This window comes from Coturnix japonica, unplaced genomic scaffold, assembly GCF_001577835.2.
Source record: "Coturnix japonica isolate 7356 unplaced genomic scaffold, Coturnix japonica 2.1 chrUnrandom833, whole genome shotgun sequence".
Classification (NCBI taxonomy): domain Eukaryota; kingdom Metazoa; phylum Chordata; class Aves; order Galliformes; family Phasianidae; genus Coturnix; species Coturnix japonica.
The window spans coordinates 1-19,724 of record NW_015440189.1 but is presented as its reverse complement, the minus strand read 5'-3'; the positions used below and the strand labels follow the sequence as shown (position 1 = coordinate 19,724).

Sequence of the window (19,724 nt, the reverse complement as noted above, 5' to 3'; positions counted from 1 at the left end):
TCTGGTTGTGCAGCGCCGCGATGTTCTCGCTCTCCTTGATGTCTGACGGGGGGTCAGGAACAACAACACAACAACACAACAACACAACAATAACACAACAACACAACAATAACACAACAACACAACAATAACACAACAACACAACAACACAATAACACAACAACACAACAACAACAATGCAATAACACAACAACAACACAACAACACAATGATACAACAATAACACAATAAAACAATACAACGACACAATAACACAACAATAACAACACAACGACAATGACACAACGACACAACAACACAACACCACAATAACACAACAACAACACAACAACACAACAATACAATGACACCATAACACAACAATAACACAACACCACCACAATAACACAACAACAACACAACAATACAATGACACAATAACACAACAACAACACAACAACAACACAACACCACAATAACACAACACCACAATAACACAACAACACAATAACACAACAACACAATAACACAACAACAACACAACAATACAATGACACCATAACACAACAATAACACAACAACAAACAACAACAACACAACAATAACACAACAACAAACAACACAACAACAACACAACAACACAATGTAACACAACGACACAATAACACAACAACACAACAATAACACAATAACACGACACAATGATACAACAATAACACAATAAAACAATACAATGGCACAACAACACAACAATAACAACACAACAACAACACAACGACACAATAACACAATGACACGACACAACAATAACACAATAAAACAACACAACACCACAACACAACAACACAATGTAACACAACAACACAACAACACAACACAATGTAACACAATAACACAATAACACAACACCACAACACAACACAACAACACAATAACACAACAACACAATGTAACAACACAACAACACAATGTAACACAACAACACAATGTAACAACACAACAACACAATGTAACACAACAACACAACACAATGTAACACAACACAATAACACAATGTAACACAACACAACAACACAATGTAACACAACACAACAACACAATGTAACACAACAACACAATGTAACACAACAACACAACAACACAATGTAACACAACAACACAACAACACAATGTAACACAACAACACCAACACAATGGTAACACAAACAACATGTTAACACAACGACAACAATGTAACACAACAACACAACTGTAACCACAACGACCACAATTGGTTAACACAACAACGCAATGTAACACAACACAACACGCAACATAACGCAATGTAACACAATGTAACACAATGTAACACAATGTAACACAATGTAACACAATGTAACACAACACACAATGTACACAACAGACACAAATTGTAACACAACACACAATGTAACACAGCACAATGTAACACAACAACAAATTGTAACACAACGACACAATGTAACTACAACAAACACACAATAACACAACAACACAACACATAACACAAAACAACACAAGTAACACAAGCAACACAATAACACAACAACACGAATGTAACACAAGCAACACAATAACAAACAACAACACAATGTAACACAGCAGACACAAAACACAACAACACAATGTAACACAACAACACAATAACACAACAACACAATGTAACACAACAACACTATAACACAACAACACAACACAACAACACAACAACGCAACACAACAACACAACAACAATGTAACACAACACAACAACACAACACAACAACACAACAACGCAACAACGCAATAACACAACAACGCAACACAGTAACACAACAACACAACACAACAACGCAACAACGCAACAACACAACACCAACAACACAACACAAACGCAACACAGTAACACAACACAACAACACACAACAAACAACGCAACCACAGTAACACAACACAACACAACAACGCAACACAGTAACACAAACAACACAATGTAACACAACAAACAATGTAACACAACAACACAATGTAACAGCAACAACCACAATGGAACACAACAACACAATGTAAACACAACAACACAATGTAAACAACAACAACAACAATGTAACACAAACAAAACACAATGTAAAACACAACGACACAATGTTAACACAACGACACAATGTAACACAACACACAATGTAACACAACGACACAATGTAACACAACGACACAATGTAACACAACAACACAATGTAACACACAACACAACGTGTAACACACCGACACAATGTAAACAAACAACAACAAAGTAACACAACAACACAATGTAACACAACAACACAATGTAACACAACAACACAATGTAACACAACAACACAATGTAACACAACAACACAATGTAACACAACAACACAATAACACAACACAATGTAACACAACGACACAATGTAACACAACGACACAATGTAACACAACGACAGCAAGTGTACACAACCGACACAATGTAACACAACACAACTGTAACACAACGACACAATGTAACACAAAACACAATGTAAACACAACACCAACAATGCTAACACAGACGACACAAAATTGTAACACAAACAACACAAGTAACACAACAACACAAATGTAACACAACGAACAATGTACACCAACGAACACAATGTAACACAACCGACACAATGTAACACAACGAACCAATGTTAACAAACAACCACAATGTAACACAACAACACAATGTAACACAACGACACAATGTGCTAACACACGACAACAAGTAAGCACACACAATGTAAACACAACAACACAAGTAACACAAACACAAGTGTAACACAACAGACACACGAACACAATGTAACACAACAACCACAATGAACACAAACACAATGTAACACAACAACACAATGTAACACAACGACACAATGTTAACAACAACGACAAATGTAACACAACGACACAATGTAACACAACAAACACAATGTAAACAACAACGACACAATGTAACACACGGACACAAGTAACACAACGACACAGTGTACACAACAACACAATGTAACACAACGACACAATGTAACACAACACAATGTAACACAACGACACAATGTAACACAACGACACAATGTAACAACAAACAACACAATGTAAACACAACAACACAATGTAACACAAACAACACAATGTAACACAACACACAATGCGTAACACAATGACACAATGAACACAACGACACAATGTAAGCACAACAAACACAATGTAACACACAACACAATGAACACAACACAATGTTAACACAACGACACAATGTAACAGCAACGACCCAATGTAACACAACGACACAATGTAAAACACAATAACACAATGTAACACAACAACACAATGTAACACAACGACACAATGTAACACAAACAACACAACAACACAATTGGCTAACACAAACAACACAAGTGTGAACACAACACCACAATGTAACACAACAACACAATGTAACACAACAACACAATGTAACACAACAACACAATGTAACACAACAACACATGTAACACAATAAACACACATGTAACACAACAACACCAATGTACGACAACGACACAATGCTAACACAAGGTAACACCAAAACACAACAACCCACCAATGTAACACAACAACAACAATGTTAACACAACACCACAATGTAACACCAACAAACACATGTTAAACACAAGCGACACAATGTAACACAACACACAATGTAACGACAACAACACAGATGTAACACAACAAACACAATGTAAGCAGCAACGACACAATGTAACACAACAACACAACTGTAACACAGACAACACAATGTAACACAACAACACAATGTAACACAACGACACCAATGGTAACACAACGACACCAATGTAACACAACGACACAATGCTAACACAACGACACAAACTGTAAAACACAACAACACAATGTAAGCACAACAAACCACAATAACACAAACAATGTACACAACAACCACAATGTTAACACAGACGACACAATGTAACACAACACAATGTAACACAAACGACACAATGTAACACAACGACACAATGTAACACAACGACACAATGTAACACACGACACAATGTAACCACAACACACAATGTAACACAACGACACAACGTGTAACACAAACGCACACAATGTAACACAACGACACAATTGTAACACAACACACAATAACACACGACACAACTGTTAAACACAACGACCACAATGTAACACAACGACACAATGTAACACAACGACACAATGTAACACAACAACACAACAACACAATGTAACACAACAACACAACAACACAACACAATGTAACACAACAACACAACAACACAATGTAACACAATAACACAATAACACAACAACACAACACAACAACACCACACCACAACACAATGTAACACAACAACACAACACAATAACACAACACAATGTAACACAACAACACAACAACACAATGTAACACAACAACACAACAACCACGAATGAACACAACAACAGCAACAACACAACCCACAATGTGAACACAACACAAGTAAACACAACGACACAAATGTAACACAACGACACATTAACACAACGCCACACAATGTAACAGCAACGACACAATGTAACACAACGACACAATGAACACAACACCACAATGTAAACAACGACACAAATGTAACACAACGACCACAATTTGTAACACAACGACACAACTTAACACAACGACAACATTGTAACCACACGACCACAATGTAACACAAACGAAACACAATGTAACACAAACACAATGTAACACAGACGACACAAGTAACACAACGACACAATTGTAACACAAACGACACAAATGCTTACACAACAACACAATGTAACCACAACACACAATGGAACACAACAACACGACTGTTAAACACAGACAACACAATTAAGCACAAAACACCAACTGTAACCAACAACACAATGTAAACACAACAACACAACTGTAACACAACAAACAACATTAACACAACGACACCAATGTAACACAACAAACCACAATGTAACACAACGACACAATGTAACACAAACAACACAATGTAACACAACACAGCAAGTGTACACCACAACAACAGCAATGTAACACCAACACACAATGTAAACACAACGACACAATGTAAACACAACGACACAATGGAACACAACAACACAATGTAAACACAACAACACAATGTTAAAACAACAACACAATGTAACACAACGAACACAATCGTAACACCAACGACACAATGTAAACAAAACGACACAATGTAAACACAAACGGACACAATGTAACACAACGACAACCCAATTAACACAACACAATTGTAACACAAACGACACAATGTAACACAACAACACGATGTTAAAACACAACACAATGTAACACAACAACACAATGTAACACAACAACACAATGTAACACAACAACACGATGTAACACAACACAATGTAACACAACGACACAATGTAACACAACGACACAATGTAACACAACGACACAATGTAACACAACGACACAATGTAAACACAACAACACATGTAACACAACGACACAATGTGAAACACAACAACCACAATGTACACAACGGACACAATGTAACCCAACAACACAATGAACACAACAACACAATGTACACAACAAACACAATGTAACACAACAACACGATGGGTAACACAACACAATGTAACACAACGACGACCAAGTGTAACGACAACGACACAATGTAACACAACAAACACAACTGTAACACGAACAACACAATTAACACACGAACACAAATGTAGACACAACGACACCAATGTAACACAACGACACAAGAACCACACACAATGTAACACAAACAAACACAATGTAACCAACGACACAATGTAACACAACACACAATGTAAACACAACAACACTAGGTAACACAACACCACAATTGTAACCACGAACAACACAAGTTAACACAACAACACAATGTAACACAACCAACCACAATGCTAACCACAACAAAGCAATGTAACACAACAACACGCATGTAAACACAACACAAGGTAACACAACGACACAATGTAACACAACACACAATGTAACACAACGACCAACAATGTAACAAACGACACAAGTAACACAACGACACAATGTAACACAACGAAACATGTAAACACAACGACACAATGTAACACAACGACACCAATGTAACACAACAACACATTTGTAACACAAACAATTGTAACACAACGGACCACAATGTAACACAACGACAACAAGTGTAACGACAACGACACAATGTAACACAACGACACAATGTAACACAACGAACACAAATTGTAAACACAAACAAACACAATGGTAACACAAACAACACAAATGTACAACAACAACACAATGTAACCACAACAACACAATGTAACACAACAACACAATGTAACACAACGACACAATGTAGACACCAACGGAGCCACAGATGTAACACAACGACACAACTGTAACACAACGACACAATGTACACAACGACACAATGTAACACAACAACACAATGTAACACAACACCACAATGTAACACAACACCACAATGTAACACAACAACACAATGTACACAACACAACGTGTAACACAACGACACAATGTAAACACAACGACACAATGTAAACACAACGCGACACAATGTAACACAACGACTACAATTGTAACACAAACACACGAATGGAACACAAACAACACCAATGTAACACAACGAACACAATGTAACAACAGAACGACACAATGCTAAGCACAACGACACAATGTAACACAACGACACAATGTAACACAACGACACAATGTAACACAACGACACAATGTAACACAACAACACAATGTAACACAACAACACAATGTAACACAACACACAACAATGTAACACACAACACAATAAACACAACACATGTAAAAACACAACACACAATGTAACACAACGACACAATGTAACACAACGAACAATGTAACCACAACGACACAATGTAACACAACGACACAATGTAACACAACGACACAATGTAACACAACGACACAATGTAACACAACACAATGTAACACAACAACACAATGTAACACAACAACACAATGTAACACAACAACACAATGTAACACAACAACACAATGTAGACAGCAGACAACACATGTAACACAACAAGCACAATTGTAACACAACAAACAATGTAACACAGACAACACAACACAAGTGTAACACAACACACAAATGTAACAACAACAACACAAACACAATGCTAACACAACGACACCCAAATGTAAACAACAACACAATGTAACACCAACAACACAATAACAGCACACAATTGTAAATAACACAACAACCACAATGTAAACACAACACAAACAACTGTAACCACAACAACAAAAATGTAACACAAACAAACCAATGTAACAACAACGACACAATTGTAACCAAAACACAATGTAACACAAACAACACAATGAACACAACAACACAATGTAACCACAACGACACAATGTAACACAACCAACACAATGTAACACAACGACACAATGTAACACAACAACACAACACAATGTAACACAACGACACAATGTAACACAACAACACAATGTAACACAACAACACAATGTAACACAACAACACAATGTAACACAACAAACACGATGTAAAACACAACACATGTAAACACAACGACACAATGTAACACAACGACACAATGTAACACAACGACAAATGTAACACAACAACACAATGTAACACAACGACACAATTAACACAACGACACAAGTAACACAACGACACAATGTAACACAACGACACAATGTAACACAGACGACACAATGTAAAAACACAACGACAACAATGTAACACAACGACAACAAGTGTACACAACAAACACGATGTACACAACAAATGTACACAACGACACAATGTAACACAATCGACACAATGTTAACACAACGGACACAATGTAACACAACACACAATTGTAACACAACAAACACAATGTAACACAACGACACAATGTAACACAACAACACAATGTAACACAACGACACAATGTAACAACAACGACACAAGTGTAACACAACACACAATTGTAAAACACAACAACACAATGTAACACAACAACACAATGAACACAACACAATTGTAAACACAGACAACACCAATGTAACACAACACAAGTGTAACACAACAACCACAATGATAACACAACAACAACAATGTAACACAACAACACAATGTAAACACAACAACCACAATGTTAACACAACAACACAACGACACAGAATGTAAACAAACAACACAATGTTAACACAAACACAACAACACAATGGTGAACACAACAACACAACAAACACAATGTAACACAACAACACAATGTAAACACAACAACCACAATGTAACACAAACAACACAAGCGTAACACACAACACAATTGTAACACCAACGACACAATATGTAACACAACAAACACAACAACACAATAGACACAACACAATGTAACACAACAACACAACAACACAATGTAACACAACAACACAACGTAACACAACAACACAATGTAACAAACGACAAATGTAACACAACAAACACAATGTAACACAACAACACAATGTAACACAACAACACAATGTACACAAGCAACACAACAACACAATGTTAACACACAACACACAACCAAACAACACAACAACCACAATGGTCACACAACACAACACAATTGTAACACACAACACATAACACAACACAATGTAACACAACAACACGAATGTACACAACAACCACAGATGTAACACAACGACACATGTAACACAACGACACATGTAACACAACGACCACAATGTAACACAACGACACATGTAACACAACAACACAACAACACACATGTAACACAACAACACAATATGGTAACACAACAAAACAATGTAACACAAAACACAATAAAGTGTAACACACACACAATGTGAAACACCAACCAACCAACAATGTAACACAACAACACAATGTAACACAACACACAATGTAACACAACGACACAATGTAACACAAACAACACAATTAACACAACGACACAATGTATACACCAACAAACACAATGTAACACAACAAACACAATGTAACACAACAACACAATGTAACCACAACACACCAATGTAACAGCACGACACCAATGTGAACACAACGACACAATGTAACACAACGACACAATGTACACCAACAACACAATGTAATCACAACAAAAACACAATGTAACACAACAACACAGGTAACACAACAACACAATGTAACACCAACAACACAATGTAACACAAACAGACACAACGACACAATGCTAACCAGAGCAACACAATGTACACAATCACACAAACACAATGTAAACACAACAACACAACAACACAATGTAACAACAACAAACACAATGTAACACAACAACACAATGTAATCACAACAACCACAACGTAACACAACGACAACAATGTAACACAACGACACAAATGTGTTGTAACACAACGACAGCAATGTAACACAACGACACCAATGTAACCAAACGACACAATGTAGACACAACGACACAATGCTAACACAACAACCACAATGATAACACAACGACACAATGTAACACAACAACACAATGTAACACAACAACACAATGTAACACAACAACACAATGTAACACAACGACACAATGTAACACAACGACACAATGTAACACAACAACACAATGTAACACAACGACACAATGTAAAACACAAAAGCAACACAATGGTAACACAACACAATGTAACACAACGACACATGTAACACAACGACACAATGTAACACAACGGACAGCAATGTAAACACAACCAACAACAAGTACACACGAGCACAATGCTAACACAACGACACAATGTAACACGACACAATGTAACACAACAACACAATGTAACACAACACAATGTAACACAACAACACAACAACACAATGTAACACAACAAACACAATGTAACACAATAACCTAGTAACACAACGACACAATGTAACAACAACAACACAATGTAACACAACAACACAAATGTTAAACCACAAATAACACGAATGTAAACACAATTAAACAATGAACACAAACGACACAATGTAACACAAAACAACACATGTAACACAACAACACAATGTAACACAAACAACACAATGAACACAACGACACAAGTGTACACAACACAATTGTAACACAAACAACAACAATGTAACACAACAACACAATGTAACACAACGACACAATGTAACACAACGACACAATGTTAAACACGAACGACACAATGTAACACAACGCACAATGTAACCACAAAACACAATGTAACACAACAACACATGGAACACAACACCAACAATTGTAAAACACAACAGACCACAACTGTAACACAACAACACAAACACAACAACACATGTAACACAACCAAGACACAATGCTAACAGCACACACAATGTAAACACACACAGACACAACAACACAAGCACAATGAACACAACACTAACAACACAATCGTAACACAATAACACAAACACCACAAACTCAATAACACAACACAATAACACAACAACACATAACACAACAATATAACACAGTAACACAACACAATGTAAACAACACCACAATAACACAACAACACAATGACACAACAAACACAAAACACAAACACAACGTTAACACCAACAACACAATGTAACCAACAACAACAATTGTAACACAACACACAACAAACACAGACACAATGTGAACACAACACAATAATGCAAACACCACAACAACACCACACCACAACACAATGTAACACAACATAACACAACACAACAACACAACACAACAGCACAACACGAACAACCACAACACAACAACACCAAAACAACTACACAAAACAACACAACACAACAACAACAGTGCTGTTAGGATACTTACAACAACACACACCACAGACAACACAACACAATGTAACACAACACAATGTAACACAACAACACAACACAATGTAACACAACAACACAACAACACAATAACACAACACAACAACACAATGTAACACAATAACACAACAACACAATGTAACACAACAACACAACAACACAATGTAACACAATAACACAACACAATAACACAACACCACAACACAATGTAACACAACACAACAACACAATGTAACACAACAACACAACAACACAATGTAACACAACAACACAACAACACAACACAATGTAACACAACACAATAACACAATGTAACGCAACAACACAACAGCAACACAACACCAACACAATAACACAAACACAAATGTCACAAACAACAACAAAACAACGGTAACACACACACAACACAATAACACTAACACAAAACAGCAAACACAAATAACACAATTAACAACAACAACACAAACAAGCAACACAATTGTAAACAATAAACAATGTAAGCACCAACAACACAACAACACAACACAACAACACAACACAACACACAACAACACAACACCACAACACCACAACACACCACAGTGCTGATAAGGATACTACAACAACACAACAACACCACAACACATCACAATAACACAACAACACAATGTAACACAACAACACAACACAACAACACAATGTAACACAACAAACACAACACGAAACAACACAAGGTAACACAACAAACAACACAACAACACAACACACCACACCCCATTGCTGTGTGGATACAGTCTCTGATGGAGGCTCGTTCCACCTCCTGCAGCTCGCCTCCACCTGGCGAGACAGACGCAGATCTACACCCTGTGGGCAGGACAGCAAGGGGCAGTCTAATGGGTGGGGAATCTATGGGGAGGACAAGCAAAGGGGTCAATCGTATGTGGCGGGGGAATCGTATGGTTAAATCAAGGGGGGGAATCTATGGGTGGGGGTCAATCAATGGGGACAGGGGGGTAAATCAATGGGGTGGGGGTAAATCAATGGGGTAGATCAACACCCTGTGGGTCAGGGACAACAGATGGTCAATCATGGGGGGGGGAATCTATGGGGCAGGACAGCAAGGGGTCAGTCTGTGGGGTGGGGGGTAATCAATGGGGCAGGACAGCAAGGGGTCAATCTATGGGTGGGGGGAATCATATGGGGTGGGGGAATCTATGGGGTAAATCAACTGGGTCAATCTATGGGGTGGGGGGAAATCAATGGTAAATCAATGGCGGTGGGGGAAATCTATGGGTGGGGAAATTAAATTCAATGGGTCAATCAATGGGGTAGATTCAACACCCTTGGCGGCAGAAAGCAAGAAGGGTCAAATCTATGGGGTGGGGGGAATCTATGGGGTCAATCAATGGGGTCAATCTATGGGGTGGGGGTAAATCAATGGGGTCAATCTATGGGATGGGGGAAATCAATGGGGTCAGTCAGATTGGGGTGGGGGGAAATTATGGGTCAAATCAATGGGGTAGGTCAAACACCCTGTGGGGCAGGACAGCAATGGGGTCAGTCTGTGGTGGGGTAAATCTATGGGGTGGGGAAATCTATGGGCGGAACATCAATGGAGGTGGGCGGTAAATCAATGGCGGTGGGGGATATAGGGGGATATGGGGGATATAGGGGGTATTGGGGGGTATGGGGATATTGGCGGGCATATGGGCGGGTAAATCAATGGGTGGGGGTAAAATCAATGGGGTGGGAGGAGGGAAAACAGTGGGTGGGGGGACCACGATGGGCAGGGGACGCGATGGCGTGCACGGGGCGCTATGGGGCAGGCGACGCTATGGTCGTAGGGTGAGGGGACACTATGTGGGGCAGGCGGACGCTTATGGGTGAGAGGATGCTATGGGGCAGGGACGCGTATGGGTGAGGGATGCTTATGGGGTGAGGGGATGCTATGGGGCAGGGGACGCTATGGGGCAGGGGACGCTATGGGGTGAGGGGACGCTATGGGGCAGGGGACGCTATGGGGTGAGGGGACACTATGGGGCCAGGACGCTAATGGCGGCAGGGGACGCATATGGTGAGGGACCTATTGGGGGCAGGGGACCTATGGTGAGGGGACACTATGGGGCAGGGGACGCTATGGGGTGAGGGGACGCTATGGGGTGGGGGACGCTATGGGGTGAGGGGACGCTATGGGCAGGACGCTATGGGGTGAGGGACACTATGGGGCTGACGCTATGGCGTGAGGGATGCGTATGGGGGTGGGGGATCGTTATGGGGTGGCGTGGCGTTGCTTTCACCGTCTTTAGGGCCTCCTGCACCAACGCGTCCTCCAGGTTGGCCTGGATGTGCACTTGGGGGGCAGGTGGGGGGCGTCACTTCCAGCCCCACATATCTGCCCCATAGCCCCACACTGTGCCCCATAGACCTTCATATGCCTATAGCTGCCCCCATAGCTGCCCCATATCCCCCCATATACCCCATAGCTGCCCCATATCTCCCCATATCCCCCCCCATATACCCTATAACTGCCCCGCAGCTGCCCCATATCCCCCCATATACCCGCATATACCCCATAGCTGCCCCATATCTCCCCATATCCCACCCCATATACCCCACAACAGCCCCATATGCCCCCACATACCCCATAGCTGCCCCATATCCACCCCACAACCCCATATCACCCCATATAACTCCATATCCCCCCATATCCCCTCCATATACCCTCTTAACTACCCCATATCCCTCATTACCCATTATGCCCCCATATCCCCTATATCCCCCCATATAACCCCATATTTCCCCCATATACCCATAGCTGCCCCAGTATCCCTCCCCATATACCCCCACTATACCCCCATATAACCCCATATCCCCATAGACCCCCTTATCTCCCCCCATAACCCCCATTATCCCCCATAAACTCCATATCCCTCCTATATCCCCCCATATTCCCCCAATACACGCCATATCCCCCCATAATGAACCTATCCCCCTATATTCACCCATAATTTAAACCCATATAACCCCCATATCTCCCCTATATCCCCCCACATAACCCCAATTACCCATTCCTCCTTAATCTCCCCATATCCCCCCATATAACCCTATAGTCCTCCCGTATATCCCCCCATATCTTCCCATATTCCCCCCTATATCCCCCCGCACACCCCCATTATCCCGCCCATATCCCCATATAACCCCAGTATCCCACCATATCTCCCCATAGAAACCCCAATATCCCCCACTATCCCCCTATGATTCCCCCATATAACCAGTTATAAACCCCCATAATTCTCCCCCCATTCTCCCCTATATCCCCCATTATAACCCCCTAATATACCCCTACTATCCCCTCCTTATCTCCCCTATATCCCCCCATTATAACCCTATAGTCGCTCCTATATCCCCCCCATATCTCCCCCCAATCCCCCCCACACCCCCGATATCCCCATATAACCGCCATATCCCACCGATATCTCCCCATAGAAAACCCATATCCCCCATATAACCCCGATTCCCCCTATTATCCCCCATAGACACCCCATATCACCCCATATCCCCCCATATCTCCCCATATCACCCCATATCCCCCCATATAACCCCATATCCCCCTATATTCCCCCATATAAACCCATATAACCCCCATATCTCCCCCATATCCCCCTATATCCCCCCACATAACCCCATATACCCCTATATCCCTCCTTATCTCCCCTATATCCCCCCATATAACCCTATATCCCCCCATATAACCCTATATCCTCCCTATATCCCCCCATATCTCCCCATATCCCCCCCACACCCCCATATCCCCCCAATCCCCCATATCCCCCCATAGTACCCCATGTCCCCCAATCCCCCCGTATATCTGGCCAGAACACCCCATATCCCCCCATATAAACCCCTATATCCCCCTATATTGCCCCCCATATAAAGCCCATATAACCCCCATATTCTCCGCCCTATATTCCCCCCACATAACCCCGCATATCCCCCTATATCCCCCCATATGCCTATATCCCCCCATATAAGCCCCAATATCCCCCCATATATCCCATTATTCCCCCTATATCCCCCAGTAAGACACCCCATATCCCCCATATCCGCCCATACGTAACCCCATATTTCGCCTATATTAACCCCCATATCTCCCCATATCCCCCTATATCCCCATATTCCCCAGTACCCCCCATATCTCCCCATATCACCCCATATCCCCCCATTTAACCCATATCCCCCTATATCCCCCATTTAACCCCATATCCCCCTATATCCCCCCATATCACCCCATATCCCCCTAGGTATAACCCCATATTCCCACCATATCTCCCCATATCCCCCCATTTAACCCCATATCCCCCCTTATCTCCCCATACCCCCTAGTATCCCCCCCATTTTATAACCCCATTTTATCCCTATATCCCCCGCTTTATCTCCCTAATATTCGCCCGCATATCCTCCCTTATCTCCCCATATCCCCCTATATTCCTCCCCTATATCCCCCCATTTAAGCCCCATGATACAAACCTATATCCCCCCTTATCTCCCTATATCCCCCCATATCCTCCCTTATCTCCCCCATATCCCCCTATATCCCCCATAGACACCCATATACCAACCCCATATCCCCCCATATCTCCCCATATCCCCCCATTTAACCCCATATCCCCCTATATCCCCCATATCCCCCTATATACCCCATATCTCCCCATATAACCCCATATCCCCCCCTATCATACCCATATCCCCCCATATCCCCCTAGTATTCCCCCATATTAAACCCATATTAACCCCATACCCGCCCACTATAACCCATATCCCCCATATAAACCCTATATCCCCCAGTATAAACCCCATAATCCCGCCCAGTAAACCCCATATACCCCCCATATACCCCATGATGCCCCCTATATAAACCCCATATTCCCCATAATAACCCCATATCCCCCATATAACCCCCATGAATCCCCCATCATAACCCCATATGCCCCCTAATATAACCCCATATCCCCCATATAACCCCATATGCCCCCTATATAACCCCATATCCCCCAGATATAACCCCATATCCCCCATATAACCCCATATCCCCCCATTATCCCCCCATTATAGACCCCATATAAACCCCATAGTCCCCCATATTAACCCCATATCCCCCCATATCCCCTAATATCCCCCCTCACCATCCACCCCGTCCAGGCCCCAGCTCCAAGCTCCAGGCTCATCCTCCCCCTCCGCATTCATGGCCGCTCCTCCATTTCCGGCGCTCTCAATTCCACTTCCGGCGCCTTTCTTTTCAACGTCACTTCCGCACCATCACACTTCCGCCCTTTTCTGGTGTGTTCTTTACTCCTCCCATCCGGAAGCGCACGGTCGGTGGTCTTGCTACTTCGCCGACGTCACTTCCGCGTCCTTTCTCTGTTCTCTTCGCGTTGAGCTCGGAGGCCGCCGCCATGGTGAAGTGAATGTGAAGCCGCGTCCATCCGGCTCCATCCGGCTCATCCGCCATATTTGGGCTCCATCCGGGCCGATGGGGACGGAAAGGTACCGGGGGGGCGAGCGGGAGGGGGCTGGATGAGGATGTGGGTCGGGGGCGGCGAGGAGCCGCCATTAAAGGGGAGCGGGGGGCGGATTGCGGCCTAGTTATGGCGCGGGCTAGGCCCATAGGGGAGCTATAGAGGGAGAGACCACCAGAACCGATAATGAGACCCCAGCCCATAATGAGAGACCCCAGACCTTAATGAGAGACCCCAGCCCATAATGAGAGACCCCAGACCTTAATGAGAGACCCCAGACCTTAATGAGACCCCCCAGACCTTAATGAGAGACCCCCAGACCTTAATGAGACCCCAGACCTTAATGGAGCAGACCCTCAGACCTTAATGGAGACCCCAGAACGCATAATGAGAAGACCCCCAAGACCTTAATGAAGAGACCCCAGACCCTTAATGAGGACCCAGACCTTAATGAGAGACCGCCAGACCTTAATGAGCAGACCCCAGGACCATAATGAGAGACCCCAGACCGTAATGAGAGACCCCAGACCTTAATGAGACCCCAGACCTTAATGGAGAGACCCATGACCTTAATGAGAGACCCCGACCTTAATGAGACCCCAGCCCATAATGAGAGACCCCAGACCTTAATGAGAGACCCCAGACCATAATGAGAGACCCAGACCGTAATGAGACCCCAGACCTTAATGAAGACCCCAGACCTTAATGAGAGACCCCAAGCCTTAATGAGACCCCAGCCCATAATGAGAGGACCCCAGACCTTAATGAGGAGACCCCCAGCCATTAATGAGAGACCCCAGACGCTTTAATGAGCAGACCCAGACCCATAATGAGAGACCCCAGACCGTAATGAGAGACCCCGACCTTAATTGAGAGACCCCAGACTAATGAAGAGACCCAGATTCATAATGCAAGACCCCAGACCTTATGAACCCCAGCCCAGAGATGAAGAGACCCCAGACCTTAATGAGAGACCCCAGCCCATAATGAGAGACCCCAACCTTAATGAAGCACCCCAGCCCACAATGAGAGAACGCCAGACCTTAATGAGAGAACCCCAAGCCCATATGCCAGAGACCCCAGACCCTTAATGAGAACGCCCAGACGTTAATGAGACGCCAGACCTCTAATGAGAGACCCCAGACCTTAAGAGAGACCCAGACCTTAATGAGAGACCGCCAGGGACCTTAATGAGGACCCCAGACCTGAATGAGAGACCCCAGACCTTAATTGAGAGACCCCAGCCATACATGAGAGACCCCAGAAGCCTTAATGAGAACCCCCAGATCTTAATAGATCCCAGACCTTAATGAGAGACCCAGACCTTAATGAAGGACCCCAGATCTCTAATGAGACCCCAATCTTAGATGAGATACCCCAGACCTTAATGAGACCCCCAGACCTTTAATGAGAGACCCCAGAGCCTTAATGAGAACCCCAGTATCTTAATGAGAGGACCCCAGACGCGTAATGCAGGGACACCCCAGACCTGTAATGAGACCCCAGACCTTAATTGAAGAGACCCCAGACGCTTAATGAGACCCCAGAGCCTTAATGAGAGACCCCAAGACCTTGAATGAGACCCCAGACGCTTAATGAGACCCCAGCCCATAATGAGACCCCAGACCTTAATGAACCCCAGACCTTAATGAGGAGAACCCCAGACCTTAATGAGAACCCCAGACCGTAATGAGACCCCAGACGTTAATGAGAACCCCAGAAACTTAATGAGACCCAGGACCTTAATGAGAGACCCCCAGCCCATAATGAGAGACCCCAGACCTTAATGAGAGACCCCAGACCTTAATTGAGACCCCAGACCTTAATGAGAGACCCAGACTTAATGGAGAGACCCGCAGCCCATAATGAGAGACCCCAGGACCTTAATGAGACCCCAGATCTTAATGAGATGCCAGACCTTAATGAGCAGACCCCAGACCTTAAATGAGCAGACCCCAGATCTTAATGAGACCCAGATCTTAATGAGAGGACCCCAGACCTTAAAGAACCCCAGACCTTAATGAGAGACCCCAGACCTTAATGAGAGACCCCAGATCTTAAATGAGAGACCCCAGACCGGTAATGAGGACCCCAGACCTTAATGAGACCCCAGACCTTAATGAGAGACCCCAGACCTTAATGAGACCCCAGACCTTAATGAGAGACCCCAGACCTTAATGAGACCCCAGACCTTAATGAGACCCCGCCCATAATGGAGACCCCAGAACCTTAATGAGACCCAGGACCTTAATGAGAGACCCCAGACCTTATGAGAGACCCCAGACCGTAAGAGACCCCAGACCTTAATGAGAACCCCAGACCTAATGAGACCCCAGACCTTAAATGAGAGACCCCCAGCCATAATGAGAGACCCCAGACCTTAAATGAGAGACCCCAGACCTTAATGAGACCCCAACCTTAATGAGACCCCAGGAGCCTTAATGAGAGAAACCCCAGACCTTAAATGAGGAGACCCCAAGACCGTTAATGAGAACCCCAGCCCGTAATGAGAGACCCCAGACCGTAATGAGAGACCCCAGACCTTAGAATGAGACCCCCAGACCTGTAATGAGCAGACCCCAGACCTTTAATGAGAGGACCCAGCCCGTACATGAGAGACCCCCAGACCTTGAATGAGAGACCCCAGACCTTAATTGAGAGGACCCCAAAGACCCTTATGAAACCCCAAGCCCGTAATGAGAGAGACCCCAGACCGCTAATGAAGCGAGAACCCCAAGACCGTAATGAAGACCCCAGCCCATAATGAGGCTTCTCCATCCCACAATGGCCCGCCCCCATCCCAAATGATCATCCCCCATCCCGTAAGAATCATTATGGGATAGAAATGTTTTGGGGGGGCAATGGGGGCACGCATCAGCACCCATGGGGTCCTATGGGTTTTCTTATAGGCCAAACCCATTAGCACCTTTAAGGGCTCCTATGGGATCCTATGGGGCACCTAATGGATGCCTATGGGGGCACCCATCAGGCAACCCATGTTGGATTCCTATGGGCTTCCGTATAGGGCAACCTATGGATTCCTATTGAGGACCCATCAGCACCCAATGCGGGATTCCTATGGGACCCATTCAGCACCCATTGGGAATCCTTATGGGGGAAATTCTTTATGGGCCACCCCCATGGGCTTTCCTATTGGGCCCAACCTTATGGGAAGCCTTTTATGGGCTCCTATGGGGGCACCCAATTTGGGAATCCTATGGGCGGCTCCTATTGGAATTCCCTATGGGATGCTATGGGCACCTATGCGGATCCCACTATGCGACCCATTCAGCACCTATGGGCTCCTATATTCTCC

General features: G+C 43.4%; 1 long non-coding RNA gene across 1 annotated transcript; it reads right to left on the bottom strand.

The window, feature by feature from the left end:
- Positions 1-16,128, bottom strand: LOC107307739. The gene is made up of 4 exons (XR_001552499.1): positions 16,076-16,128; positions 13,190-13,242; positions 11,685-11,756; positions 1-42 (listed from the first exon to the last, which is right to left on the bottom strand). It is a non-coding gene; the product is annotated as an uncharacterized LOC107307739 (long non-coding RNA).
- Positions 16,129-19,724: the final 3,596 nt, after the last annotated feature.